At 36.2% G+C, this 12,500-nt stretch overlaps 1 protein-coding gene across 4 annotated transcripts in view; it reads left to right on the top strand.

The window, feature by feature from the left end:
* The window catches only part of CDIN1 (CDAN1 interacting nuclease 1), a 254,139-nt gene that overhangs the window by 62,348 nt on the left and 179,291 nt on the right, over positions 1–12,500 (top strand). The gene's annotated exons all lie outside the window — the stretch shown is intronic.

The following is a 12,500-nucleotide window of genomic DNA, read 5'->3' as shown; positions in this document are numbered from 1 at the left end:
AATCTGCAGTTATCAGTGACTGGTGGCCCAGTTACCTCGTGAAGGTTTCATTTGAATGAATTAAGTACTTCCCCTAAAAATTCAATATCATTTCAATAGATGTAGCCTCTAAAGTAACCTGCAGTGATGCTTCATGAGCAAATCACATGATGTCAGAATGGTATGGTTTCGATTTAATCAAGAAAGAGATTAAAGTGGATGTGTGTTATTTTCAACTTCGCCGCAGTGCCGCCATTTGTCAAAGTCAACCTTCTGATTGCTTTGGACCTACTGCTATCCACGTCTTGTCAAAATAGTAGTCGGCGCAGTCTGAAGCAGGTAGACCGGCCTCTACAGAGCAGCATCAAACACACTAAAACAGAATTCATTGACTTGTGAATTATGAAGTTAATAGGTTGATCATAAATTTCGTAGCCGTTAATTTATCTTTATAATGCTGGCACATCTTTGGTACATTTTTCTTTTTATTTTGTACTGTTTTATACAGGAGAGTTAAATAGTACTGAATATAATTTTGATGTATACTGTGTATCAGGATTCCTATAATTCCAATGCTAGGATTAAATGTCTTGCATGAATACACTGGAGAAGGACATGAGCATATTTAGAAACGTATCAAGGAAAAAGGGTATTTTAAGAATGTGGCTTCTTAGAAAGGAGGCAATTGTAAATATTGTATGCTTGAATTACACTATGATTATGTATAATCAAATAACTGTATTTTGAGGCTTTTTCTTTTATAATTGTTTGGGTTAATGGCTGTTTTACTGTGAGTTGTTACAGAGTCAGATTTTTTTTTTCCTTTACATAAAATCGTGACAGATATTTGATGTTATTTTTAATCATCATACCAGGCTATTGTGAAGCCACCTCTTTAACTCCGTACTTGCCAGTAGGCTGCCTGCCTGTCAAAAAGCTTTGAAATTCTCTTCTGGATAGAAAATGATTTTAAAAAATCTTCTTATGATTATCTAACAAACCATTGTTAGAGGTTTATCATTTTAAAAATAACAGAAAAATGTTAAAATTATTGCCAGATTGTAGAACTTCATTCAGTTGGAGGATGATGCTGGGTTGTCTTCCTTTCTTTTCTTTGTCTTTCTCATCCCTCCTCCTTTCTTTCTTCCCCCTTCCTCCCCACCCCCACCCTTGAAGTAAAGAGCTTTAAAATACTGTGGCTTATATTCTGACACTTTCTTCCCCTTCACAGCAGCGACCTGGCTGGCCTTTGGCAATGAAATTCAATGCACATGGCTCCGCAGTCAAATCATCAAATTTCCCTGTGTGTATATTAGAGTTTTGTAATGTGTTTCCATTATGAAACAATGCAGGGATAATTGTCTTTGGTAGCAATTAGCTAACAGGTTTGTTCAGTGCTATTGGCAGAGGCATCCATCATCCCCCTCCCTGACCACACTTTTTGTCTAGTGTGGACTATGGAGATCAATAGAATTCTATATAGGGGAAATCACCTCAGCTTTAATGAGCTGCGAGTCTCAGTCAGTCTTGGTTTGTATTTTTAATTTTTTCCTTTTAAAATTAGAAATGGGGGGAAAAATCCTATTCCTTTGGGAGTGGAGAGTACTGTGTATGTACTATTACTTTCACTAGATCGATGCTCAGTTTTAAATTGTTTTCTTTCTATAAAAAGGTGTAACTAACAACATGGGACACATAAAACGTGATTTCAGTAATATATACTTTAATAATATCCACTTTTAAGGAGCACTGTTGGGTTTTTTTGTGGGATAATTTTTAGAGTATGATATGTACATTCTGCCCAGTGTCTCAGTAGTTAGAAAGAATCCTAAATGGCACTTTGAGAACAAACAGTTTTGTTGTACTCACTTTTTTATTGCCCCCGTTGTACTCACTTTTTTATTGCCCCCGGTTAAATAATGTTTTACAGTCCTTTAGAATACTTTTGTGTCGTACTGTTGCTTACCCTTAAAACAAAACTAACATATTGATAGCAGAGGTATAGAGACTGAGTTTCAGAGAAGGTAAGTGACTTGGCCATGGTCCTAATTGTTGCTACATAAAGCTGACCCTAGAGCCCAGATTCCAAATTAAATCTGTTCAACTGAACTGAGTTTCTTTCTTCTTCTCAAATAGTATAGGGAAGTTAACTCACATTGTGCCATTTTCTTTTCCTCACGAAATCCAAATGAGATGTGAGGGAATATAGTTGGCATTTTCATGGTTTTCTGTGGCCTCAGAATAACCCATTGAGGTAGGTGAGGCATAGAAGGCCAGTTCACAGGTTAGGAAACAGACTGTAAGAAGTTATAAACGCAAGTGGTGGTAAAGGGCATAGTGGTGAATGGCAGTGCTGGAATTCAAGGCTACCAGTTCCTCATCAAGCTCCTTCTACTGCATTATTGTGAGTATAGTACCAGTTAGAATAATTGTCGGGAAAATGCTGTCAGAATAGGATTGCAGGTTTTCATGTCACATTACAGACCTGGGCAAAAGCAGGAGATGAAGAGCTCTTTACTATCATGCCATCAGTTCCAGTGATTGAGCCCTACCCCACTCAGCAGTCTTTCTTCTTAGCGTAGAATATGACCAACAGCATTTTGATTAATAATGAGTAATAGGTAAATTACATTTGGGTCTGTTTTCTTAAAAGTGAAAGTCCTTACATTTTGAACAGACCCTTTAAGTATCAAAATGCATCTTTTTGCCTGTTTTTTTTCACGTTTTCTAATTGCACCAATGGAGAGTGAAATTGACCAGTTACAGACTGGGTTGTTAAGGAACCCTGAATTTTAATTCCATGTTTCAAAATCTACCCCTGGGATCTCACCTTCCCATCTTAACTTTTACAAGAAGGCTAAAGACCTTACCTTTGTTGTTGTTGTTGTTGTTGTTGTTGTTGTATCGTGCTCTCCAATTTTAGCACACATTCTACTCCCCATTAAGTCTCAAATATTAAACCTGTGAATGAATGAATGAATAAATGAATTGAGTGTCATAGTTCTTAGTGATATAGATCTGATTAGACTTAAGAGTAGTCCCTTACTAACAATACTGAAACATTGATTCCTTTGGAATTCATGTGCTTTATTCTTCTGCAGCTCATTAAGAACTGTATGAGTGCTGTCTATATCCTGAGCACTAGGTACTGTGGTAGATGGAAAAAGGAATAAAACTCACAACTTTTCCATCAAAGAACTCACAGCTTAGTGGGATGTGTGAAGCACATACATAATAATTATCTTTCTATATGTGCTTTTAGAGGTAAAAACATGCTGGAAGGAGTCAGTACCTTTTGGTTTACAGAATTAGAGGAGGTTTCATGGGCTGGGGGAGTATGGCTGCAGGGGAAGGCCGTTTAAGACAGAGAACTATGTGAACCAAGGAAAGAAAATGGAAAAGTATAAGGTATGCTTAAGAATAGTCCAGACTTGCTAACTAAAAAGCTCATATGTAGATTCATGGTGGGAATTAAAGTTGGCCAGATTCAGTTAGGATCATATGATAAAGATACTGAATTCCAGACGTGGGTGTTTGTATTTAAATTAGCAGGCGGTGGGAAACCATTGATGGTTCTAAATGGCGGAGTGACATGATCAGAGCTTTTATTTATTTATTTTTTTTATGGTAGGGCTTTTCAACAAGACAGATGCGAAGGATATCATTTACATAGCAGTAACCAGGATTCTCCATAATTCCTAACACTTTTCTGTCACTCCACTCCCTCTCCCACTCAAGAAAGCATATTGGAAAACAGTTGAAGAACAGTAATATTAAATATCCAAGTCAACTTTCATTTATTTAAAAAAAGCACCTACAGATTTACTTAGTGGTAGTTATAATTTGTGATACACTCTATAATGAATTGAGACACAGAACTGTGTGTTGTGATGGCAATTAAAAACCAAGGTTGAAGATAACATGGCAACACTATGAAGAATGGATCAAAGTGAGGAAATACTGGATGTAGTGAGAAAGAACAACTAATAAGCTATTAATTATTCTTGGAAAGTTTAAATCAGGTCTGAATTAGAGTTTGCAGTGGAAGTAAAAGAGGAGATAAAGTCTATAGGCCCTGCAATGTACTGGACACTGGTGATGAGTAAGTGAAAGGAGCCTAGGATGAATTGGAAATTTCAAACTGGTGTATCCCATAATGTAGAAATAAGAATTGCCTTGAATTGGGGAAGGTAAAAAAATTTAATTCACTTTGGGCTCCTTAAATGCAGGTACCAGAACACATCTTATAGAATGCTTCTGTAAAGTTGGAAATTTAGGGCTCCTTCTCAAGAACATAGTATAGATTTGCATCATCTGTAAATGGAATGTGTTTTTCCAAGACACTTCAAATAGGAGGCAGCACTCCCCACTCTATATGTGACTCCTCATTCGATTCTTAAGTATTCAAGTTATTACTTAATCCTTAAAATAATTAATGATTGAATTTCCATTTGCATGGTACCTTAAATTTTTCTGCTCCCTAAATGGTGGTAAAATGAATGTAAGGAATTAATGCATATTCTAGAAATAAGTGCCTCATTGAGAGGAAGTAAACGCATGGAACTTCTCTAGCTTAGTATAGAGGGGGCTGCTTCCGACTCTTTCCAAACCTCTTGTTTATTGATTATACATTTATTTAATGAGAAATATAATTTCCTTACATATTGCAGGTGGGTGTTCTTCAGCCTTTTATATAATTTCAAACATTTTTAAAAGTCTTAATTAAAAGACTTTTCAAGCTTTGACACCATATGATGTTTTCCATTTCTTGAAAGCTCTACTGTATTCTATTCTATACTTTAAGGCTTGTTGTCTGGACAGTTCAGGTGGAATTCGAGGGGTAGGAATTTGAGCTTATTTTGGACCCTCAGTGTTTGTTGATAAGAATTGTATCAGTGGGTAGGCATTTTCTTCTATGTCTAGACTTGCTTTTTACAACTGGTGGAATGAGAAAAATGACTTATTTTCACTAGTTTGAAAAAGAAGTATAGAAGCATATTCATTGCATGATAAATATTAATGATAACAATTACACTGAAAGCTTTTGTCATTCAAGAAGCTCAGAATTGGAAATTAGATTCCAGCTATGCTTTATATACAAGTCAGGGGCATTTAATGAACTCTATGTTATCCATGATCCTGGGTATAAGCAGAGGATGGTTACTTGAAATTAAAAATAATCTACCTTGGCTGTTAACATTGATACAATACTGAAGTTCTTCCTCCCTTTATGTTTTTCTCAAAAGCTTATAAGGAAAATCTTAAAGTGAAAAAAGCAAACTGAATGACTGAACAGGCTGTTAGGGGAGTGGGGGGGAATGATGGTGAGAAGGTCGTTGGGGCAGGACCAAAGGGATTGCAGAGTTGCCTCACAATCTAAAAGATAAGAGTAATCAAGGATTGATGACACGTTGTTGCTTGATTTTGACAAAAATAATCCCCACCACCCTAACTGGGACTTCAGGAAAGGTCAGGAAGTAAAAATTGGTTCATATGCCTTGAAAACATTATGCTAAATGAAGTAAGTCAGACACTAAAGGACAAATATTGTATGATTTCATTTACATGAGGTGTTTCAAGTAGGCGAATTCATTGCAACACAGGGTAGAATGGTGGTGGTCCAGGCCCAGAAGGAGGAGGGATGGGGAGTTATTATTTAATGGGTATGAAAGTCAGTTCAGGAAGATAAAAAAAGTTCTGGAGATGGATGGCGATGATGGTTGCACAACAACATGAGTGTACTCATTATTATTGAATGGTACACTTACGGATCGTTAAAATGATAAATTTTATGTTATGTGTATTTTACCAGAATAAAAAAAAAAAAAAAAACCTTTAAAAAAGTGGTTCATACATGTATGGTGCTTATATGTGCAAAATCTTCTGGTATAGTCCTGACTTCATGTAATTTTTTTTTTTTTTTAGGGAAAATGAATTTACGATAAAGTGGAATCTTCTTAGAACTTAAAAAAATGCTTTTATTTACAAAGATTGAAAAATAAGAAAAACTGTTTTTTTGTCAGTATTTCTTATTTTTTAGTTTGATTTGAGATACTGATTATTGACATTTCTGGTCATTTCAGAATTTACTAGAAACACCTTTTGTGTATCTTGAGAGAAGTAGTTAATTTGGATGCCAAATTATATTATATAGTTGCCCCTTTTAATTAAGGAGCTACTTCTTAGTTTAGATTTTTTTTTTTTTTAATCAGGTAAATTGACTAGGGGTAACAGAATTTTTGTCTGAGTCCAGCGAGACACCAAATTGTTTTCTGAAGTAATTATATTTATAATTATGAAGTGGAATGTAGAAATTACAGAGTGGAAATCAAGAGATTTGTTCCTCCCCAAATGATGAAATGCACTGAACTGAGAATTATCGTGGCTCATATTTTTCAGGGGGGTTAACAGCTTAGTTGAATTGCCGCTAAGCCTAGCCTCTTTGCAGTTGCTCCCCTCTGCTATCCAGTCTCTGACGCCATCCCTGCCATCACTTGTCCCTTTCCCTGACAGATAGACACACCTAACGGGAGATTGCAAGGTTGTCAGAATCATGTTCCTGAGTGTTGTGCCTCTTGTGTAGATCTGTGCTGAATCCTGAGCTGAGATCTCTCACTTAGTGTTAAGCCTTGGCAACCAGTTTTGGCCTCAGTCTTTAGAGTTCCTTTCAGCCTAATTCATTGTTTCTGCAAAGAACTTCTGAACTGCAAATTTGCTTTTTCTTCTAGAGTTGGAACGCCCCATACTTCCACATTCCATGAGTAGAGCTCATCTCTTGGCCCTGGTTGTATGTCTGTCACTCTGTCCACTGGCTTAGATCACCCTTCAGTTTTGCTCCTTATCTCTTTATTAGTTTTTAGCTGCTTAAGGCAATTCAAGTAAGCAATAATGATAGCTGATATTTATATAGCACATGCTATATGCCAAGTACTTTCTAAGAGCTCTACCACTTGGACATTTAATCCTCAGAACAACTTTATGAGACAAGTAGTAGTATTCCCATTTTCAGATGAGGAAGCCAAGGCACAAAGATCTTAAGGGACTTGCCCCAGGTCAAACATTAATTAGCGACAGTATAATTCCAGAACCTGTGCTCTAGGAAAAGCACCTATGCTTTTTCCCTAGGAAAAAAAGTATTTTGTCACTCAACTCTGTATCGTGAAACTTGTGTGGGTAAATCATTTTCCCGAGCCAGAAAGTTTGTAAGTCAACATTGTAGTTCACCAATGTTATTGCTTGGTTACAAACTCCTCAAATTTCCCAGTTTATCCAAAAAAGAGTCTTATTTTTTTGTAACTCTCAAACAGACTTTTAAGTGCTTGTGTAATTCATTTACTTATGTCATATAGCACTATATGTCTTTATAAAAAGGAGTCTTAACATATAAGTGCTTAACCTTTACTTCTTCATGATGAGCTTTTAAATTGTTATTGTGCTGACATAATTAGGTGTAACGCCTAAAATGCTTTGTGTGTATAGCTATAAAAAGAAAGTAATGTGATCTAGGACTGACAGTAAAGCTGTATCTAGGAAAAAATCCTATGGAAGGTTGAAATTGAATGTGGTAACTGCAATTATCTAAAAGGAAGTCTATTACCTTATGATAAAACTGTCAAAATAATGATTGGGTACTCCCACAAATTGTACAGAGAATCAATAAAACCAATATTACGTCACGGTTTGAGAATTTAGGAATTCCACTTTCTCCTAATTCATGAGCGGATGCTAATATATTTAAGAATGAGGTAATTGTAGGGTCTTTTTTTTCCTGCTTCATTTTGTAAGTAACTCTTTGCTTGAGAAGCTTGATAAACAACATTCTTGGAAAATATGAATAGTATTTATTCATTAACCAGATAAAAATGTACAGACAACATGCGCTACTTTCTTGTGCCTTGCAAGGACATAAAATGCAGCATTTTGAGTAGATCTTCCTTGTTGATGGTGAGTAACTTCTGCTTCATCGAGGGCCCGTGCTTTGACCATTTGGATCATAGTCGGTTGATCTGTGATATCATTGTATACAAGTGAGCTTTTGTATTTTAATGGGGATTACCAAATTATTCTTGCTAAGACTAAATTGTGTATGTAGGTAAATGATTTATCTTCTTCACTAAGCTCCCTAACCTCCAACTTCTCATTTTTGCTTTTGATCTAAGAAGACAGTTTATATAATAATACAGGAATAATTTTTGGTTCCTTCTCTTGATTCATCCCCTGGTCTCACATCTCTATATATTAGTTGACTTGAATTACATATTTTGTTGGTAATAAAAACCTACCATTTACTTAGAACTCTAGGATTGAGAGGATATATTAAGGAATTTTATAGATAACACATGAAACACATGAATAGAACCTTATTGTTTAAAAAAGTTTTGATAAGTTTTCTTTGACCCATACAATAACCCTTTGACATAGATAAGGCAAATGTTATTTTGTGGTTATATAAATGATAAACAGAAGCTCGGGATAAATGACTAGCCTCACTGTACCCTTAGAAAGGGCAAGAACTGGGACTTGATCTCGGACCACCTACACCTATCTGTTCTTCTGCTTACCCTCATTACGTATCTGAATGCACAAAGGAACAAACATAAGCAATGAGAAGGGAAGGGACCTAAATCTAATTTCAGAGTCTACTTCTTTCCATTATTTAATGAGTGTGAGTTAACAGCATTGCTTAGATATTTCCCCGAGTGCTTAGCTTCTTTTAATGTGAGAAGACTTGATCTTCTTTCTACTTAAATCTCATCTATTACAATTCGTGTGTATTTCCTCTTACAGAGTTGGAATCCCAGTTTGATCTCTTACTATTGCTTTGGGTAGCTTCTTTGGCAGCCATAGTTTGCTCGTCTTCAAAATCAGATAACATCCACCTTTCAGTGTTACACAGATTAAAGATGATTTTGTAAAGTACCTAGCATAGTGCTTGGCACATAATAGGCACTCAAATGATAGTAACTTTTGTAGCAACGGGCAGTAATATTCCGATAGTTCCTTAAAACTAATTTATCTTTCATCTTCTTTCAGTACTCTTGAAATTTGAATTCTATGTTAATTTCAGAGATTCTGAAACCTCTTGGAATTCTTTTTATGATGCTCTGTATGGGGAGAGATTAATTTTGGTCTTATTGAAGCAGCATAGAATGGGAGGATGAACTCAATTTCCTGAATTCTTTTACTAGTTTAACTTAATGTGTTTTTTTCTTATAGTAACAAAACAACAGCATGTCTGGCCTACCTATATATATGTACTGTGGAAATTTACAACCCTTTATTCTTGTATATAACTATATCTTATACTTCAGGAATTCTTTTAGCCAATGCTTTGTCAAAAGCAATAGGAGTTTTTTTATTTTGTTGTTGTTAATGGTAATGGAAGGGTTAAATTTTTCATGAGCTCATTCATATCTAGGGGCAGCAATTCCCCTAGAAATCTATAACTTTTTTTAGTAAAATTTTTATTGGGATCATTTTAGATTTACAGAAAAGTTGCCAAGATAGTATGGAGTCCTCCCTGTACCTGTCGGTCAGTTTTAATTACCCCTAATGTTAAAATTTTACATTACTGTGATACGTTGGTCACCAGTAAGAAACCCATGTCGGTAGATTACTATTAACCAAACTCCAGGCTTTATCTGAATTGCACCACTTTTTCCACTGACAGCCTTTGGCTGGTCCAGGGTCCAGTCAGGATCCCCCATGGCATTTCGTTGTTGTGTTTCCTACATCCCGTCTGGTGTGTGACAGTTACTCAGTCTTTCCTTACTGGGTTTGAGGAATATCAATCAGGTATTCTATGTAATGGTTCTGTTTTGATTTGTCTGACATTTTCCTCATGATTAGGCTGGGATTATAGAATTTGGAAAAGAATAGCACAAAGGGAAAGTTTCCTTATCATCCTATCCTATCAGGGAGTCCATGATACCAATACAACTTATCCCTGGTTGTGTTAACCTCAATCTCTTGGTTAAGGTAATGTTTGCCAGATTTCTCTACTATTAAGTTACTGTTTTTCCCTTTCCAAACTCTCTTCTTTGAAATAAAGTCACTAAATTTAGCCCACACTCAAGCTGAAGAGGAAGATTTAACTCCACCTCCTAGAGAGAGGATTATGTAGATATATTATTTGGAATTCTTCTGTAAGGAAGTTTTGGCTCCTGTATTTACTTATTCAGTCACTTACTTATACACAAATATATGACTTGTGATATTTATTTCGTACTTCAGGTTATAATCTCACTGGACAACTTTTATTTAGATTCAGGAATTAAATGTGTGTTACACATTCTAATCTTTTAACCGCCCCCCCCCCCCAGCATGTTACCCATAAACTGAGCAGACATATGTCCTTGCCTATCACTCATCTCAATGATGAAATTATTTTACATCAGTCCCAAGTAAAAAGCCCTTTACAAACCAACTGATAAATTCTCTTTGGTTGCATACTCTTCTTTAAAAAAAGAGGCCTGTCAATGCTGTAGTAAATGTCAAAGATTAATTTTCTCAGTCTGGTCTAAATTTTCATAAATCTGTTATATTTATTAACAAACACTTTTTTGTTTTGTTTTTGCAAATCAATTAGTTTTGATTATTAGGGGCCATACCTTTCGGAAGTGAAGAAATCAAAATAAAGGTGAATTCCTCTAAAACCTGGGCCTGATTTTGGTTCTTTTCCATACTCAGTCACACTCTTCCGTGAATTATCAAAAATGCTGGTCAGTAAGTGAATACCTTTGTCTGCAATGCATGGGGTGGGCAGAATGTTCTCTGGCCTGTTTATTGGGCTTATTTTTTTAATTATTTCTCATTTCAACCTTGGTTTTTCTGCATTTCCATTTTAACTGTTCCTGTTGAGTTTTCAGCCTATGGATAAACATTTGGTGAAGAAAAGTATGGCTTGTTTAAGAACATTCCTTTCATTGATATTTTATATATTTGGTTGCTTCTATTTAGATTCTCAGCGGTGGGGGCGAGAGATCTTACGGTCTCTGGGGATGAGGAAAGTAGGCTGCACCGTTCACAAAACCTTCGTCTGTTGCATGGTCTTGGAGTCAGCACTGGCATTCGTGATGTTCTTTGTCTGGGGCTGCTTGCCTGACTTTGTGATAGGAAAGGAAGAAACAGTACCTTTAGCAGAAGTATGAAAGGCTAGAGGAAATGGGGTTGACAAATAGGGGTGACAAAGGGGCAGGTTTTGTTTTTAAAATTCCCTTATTTTCTTATCAGACATTCTGACATATTGTATGTGTGTCTTTCTCTCTCCCTCCCTCCTCTCTCTCTCTCTCCTCTCTCAGAACATGTGCTCCCTGCTCTGTGGAGAGGTGGGTCTAATGGCTAAGTCACGTTATCTGCCTTCAAGAGGCTTATGCTCTATTAAAGGAAATAAGCTCCTCGCACAGATGCATATTCAATTTAGATTAAAATTATGACCCAGAAAACATATTAATTTGTTCATTCCAAAGTTTCTGTACCTATAACAGATGTGTTTGACACCTCTAAAAATTGAGCTTAATGCTTTGTGGTGATATAAGCAAAGTGGAGTCATGTCTGGATCTAGGAGGAATTTAGGATGTATCATCCTTGCTTTCTCCTAAAGGATAATCATGTGACCTGTTTTAAATACATCATCATTTTATGAATTTTGATGTTTTAAAATTTGTTCTACCTTGGCAGTACTGGTATTTTTTTTCCATAAATTAAAATAAACTACACAGGGACGCCTGGGTGGCTCAGTCAGATAAGTGTCTGCCTTCGGGCCAGGTCATGATCCTGGGGTCTTGGGATCGAGTCCCGCATCGGGCTCTCAGCTCAGCGGGGAGCCTGCTTCTCCCTCTGCCTGCTGCCCTCCCTGCTTGTGCTCTCTCTCTCTCTGGCAAATATAATAAAATAAAAAATCTTTAAAATAAAGTACACAGGGGGCGCCTGGGTGGCTCAGTTGGTTAAGCGACTGCCTTCGGCTCAGGTCATGATCCTGGAGGCCTGGGATCGAGTCCCACATCGGGCTCCCTGCTCAGCAGGGAGTCTGCTTCTCTCTCTGACCCTCCCCCTTCTCATGCTCTCTCTCTCTATCTCATTCTCTCTCTCAAATAAATAAATAAAATCTTTAAAAAAAAATAAAATAAAATAAAATAAAATAAAGTACACAGAATTTTAAAACAGTCAAAACGTCAGCTTGCTTTTGGCATAGGAAAAAAAAGGAATGTTGTTAAATTTTAGTAACTTAAAATTTTGCTTATATTTTATTTAGTAGGCAGGGTAGAACAGTTTTTTTTCTGTACTGCTCTTTGGTGCTCTATTTCTCTCTTCGTTTTTCTTTTTTTCCCTTATTATTTAATTTGAAAGAAAAATAAGTTTTGAAATTTTGGACCTTTAGAATATTTCTCCATTTTCATTATAATTTCAAGGCAGCTATGTATCAATATGAATTTACTTTTCATTCATTCTCCCTTGGGAGACATCAGTAAAACAAACAAAAAATAGACAAAAATCCCTGCCCTCCAGGAGCTTCCATCCTG

Source organism: Halichoerus grypus, chromosome 8, assembly GCF_964656455.1.
Source record: "Halichoerus grypus chromosome 8, mHalGry1.hap1.1, whole genome shotgun sequence".
Taxonomy (NCBI): domain Eukaryota; kingdom Metazoa; phylum Chordata; class Mammalia; order Carnivora; family Phocidae; genus Halichoerus; species Halichoerus grypus.
Note: the sequence above shows the minus strand (reverse complement) of the source record. Positions and strands in the feature narration are given on the sequence as shown.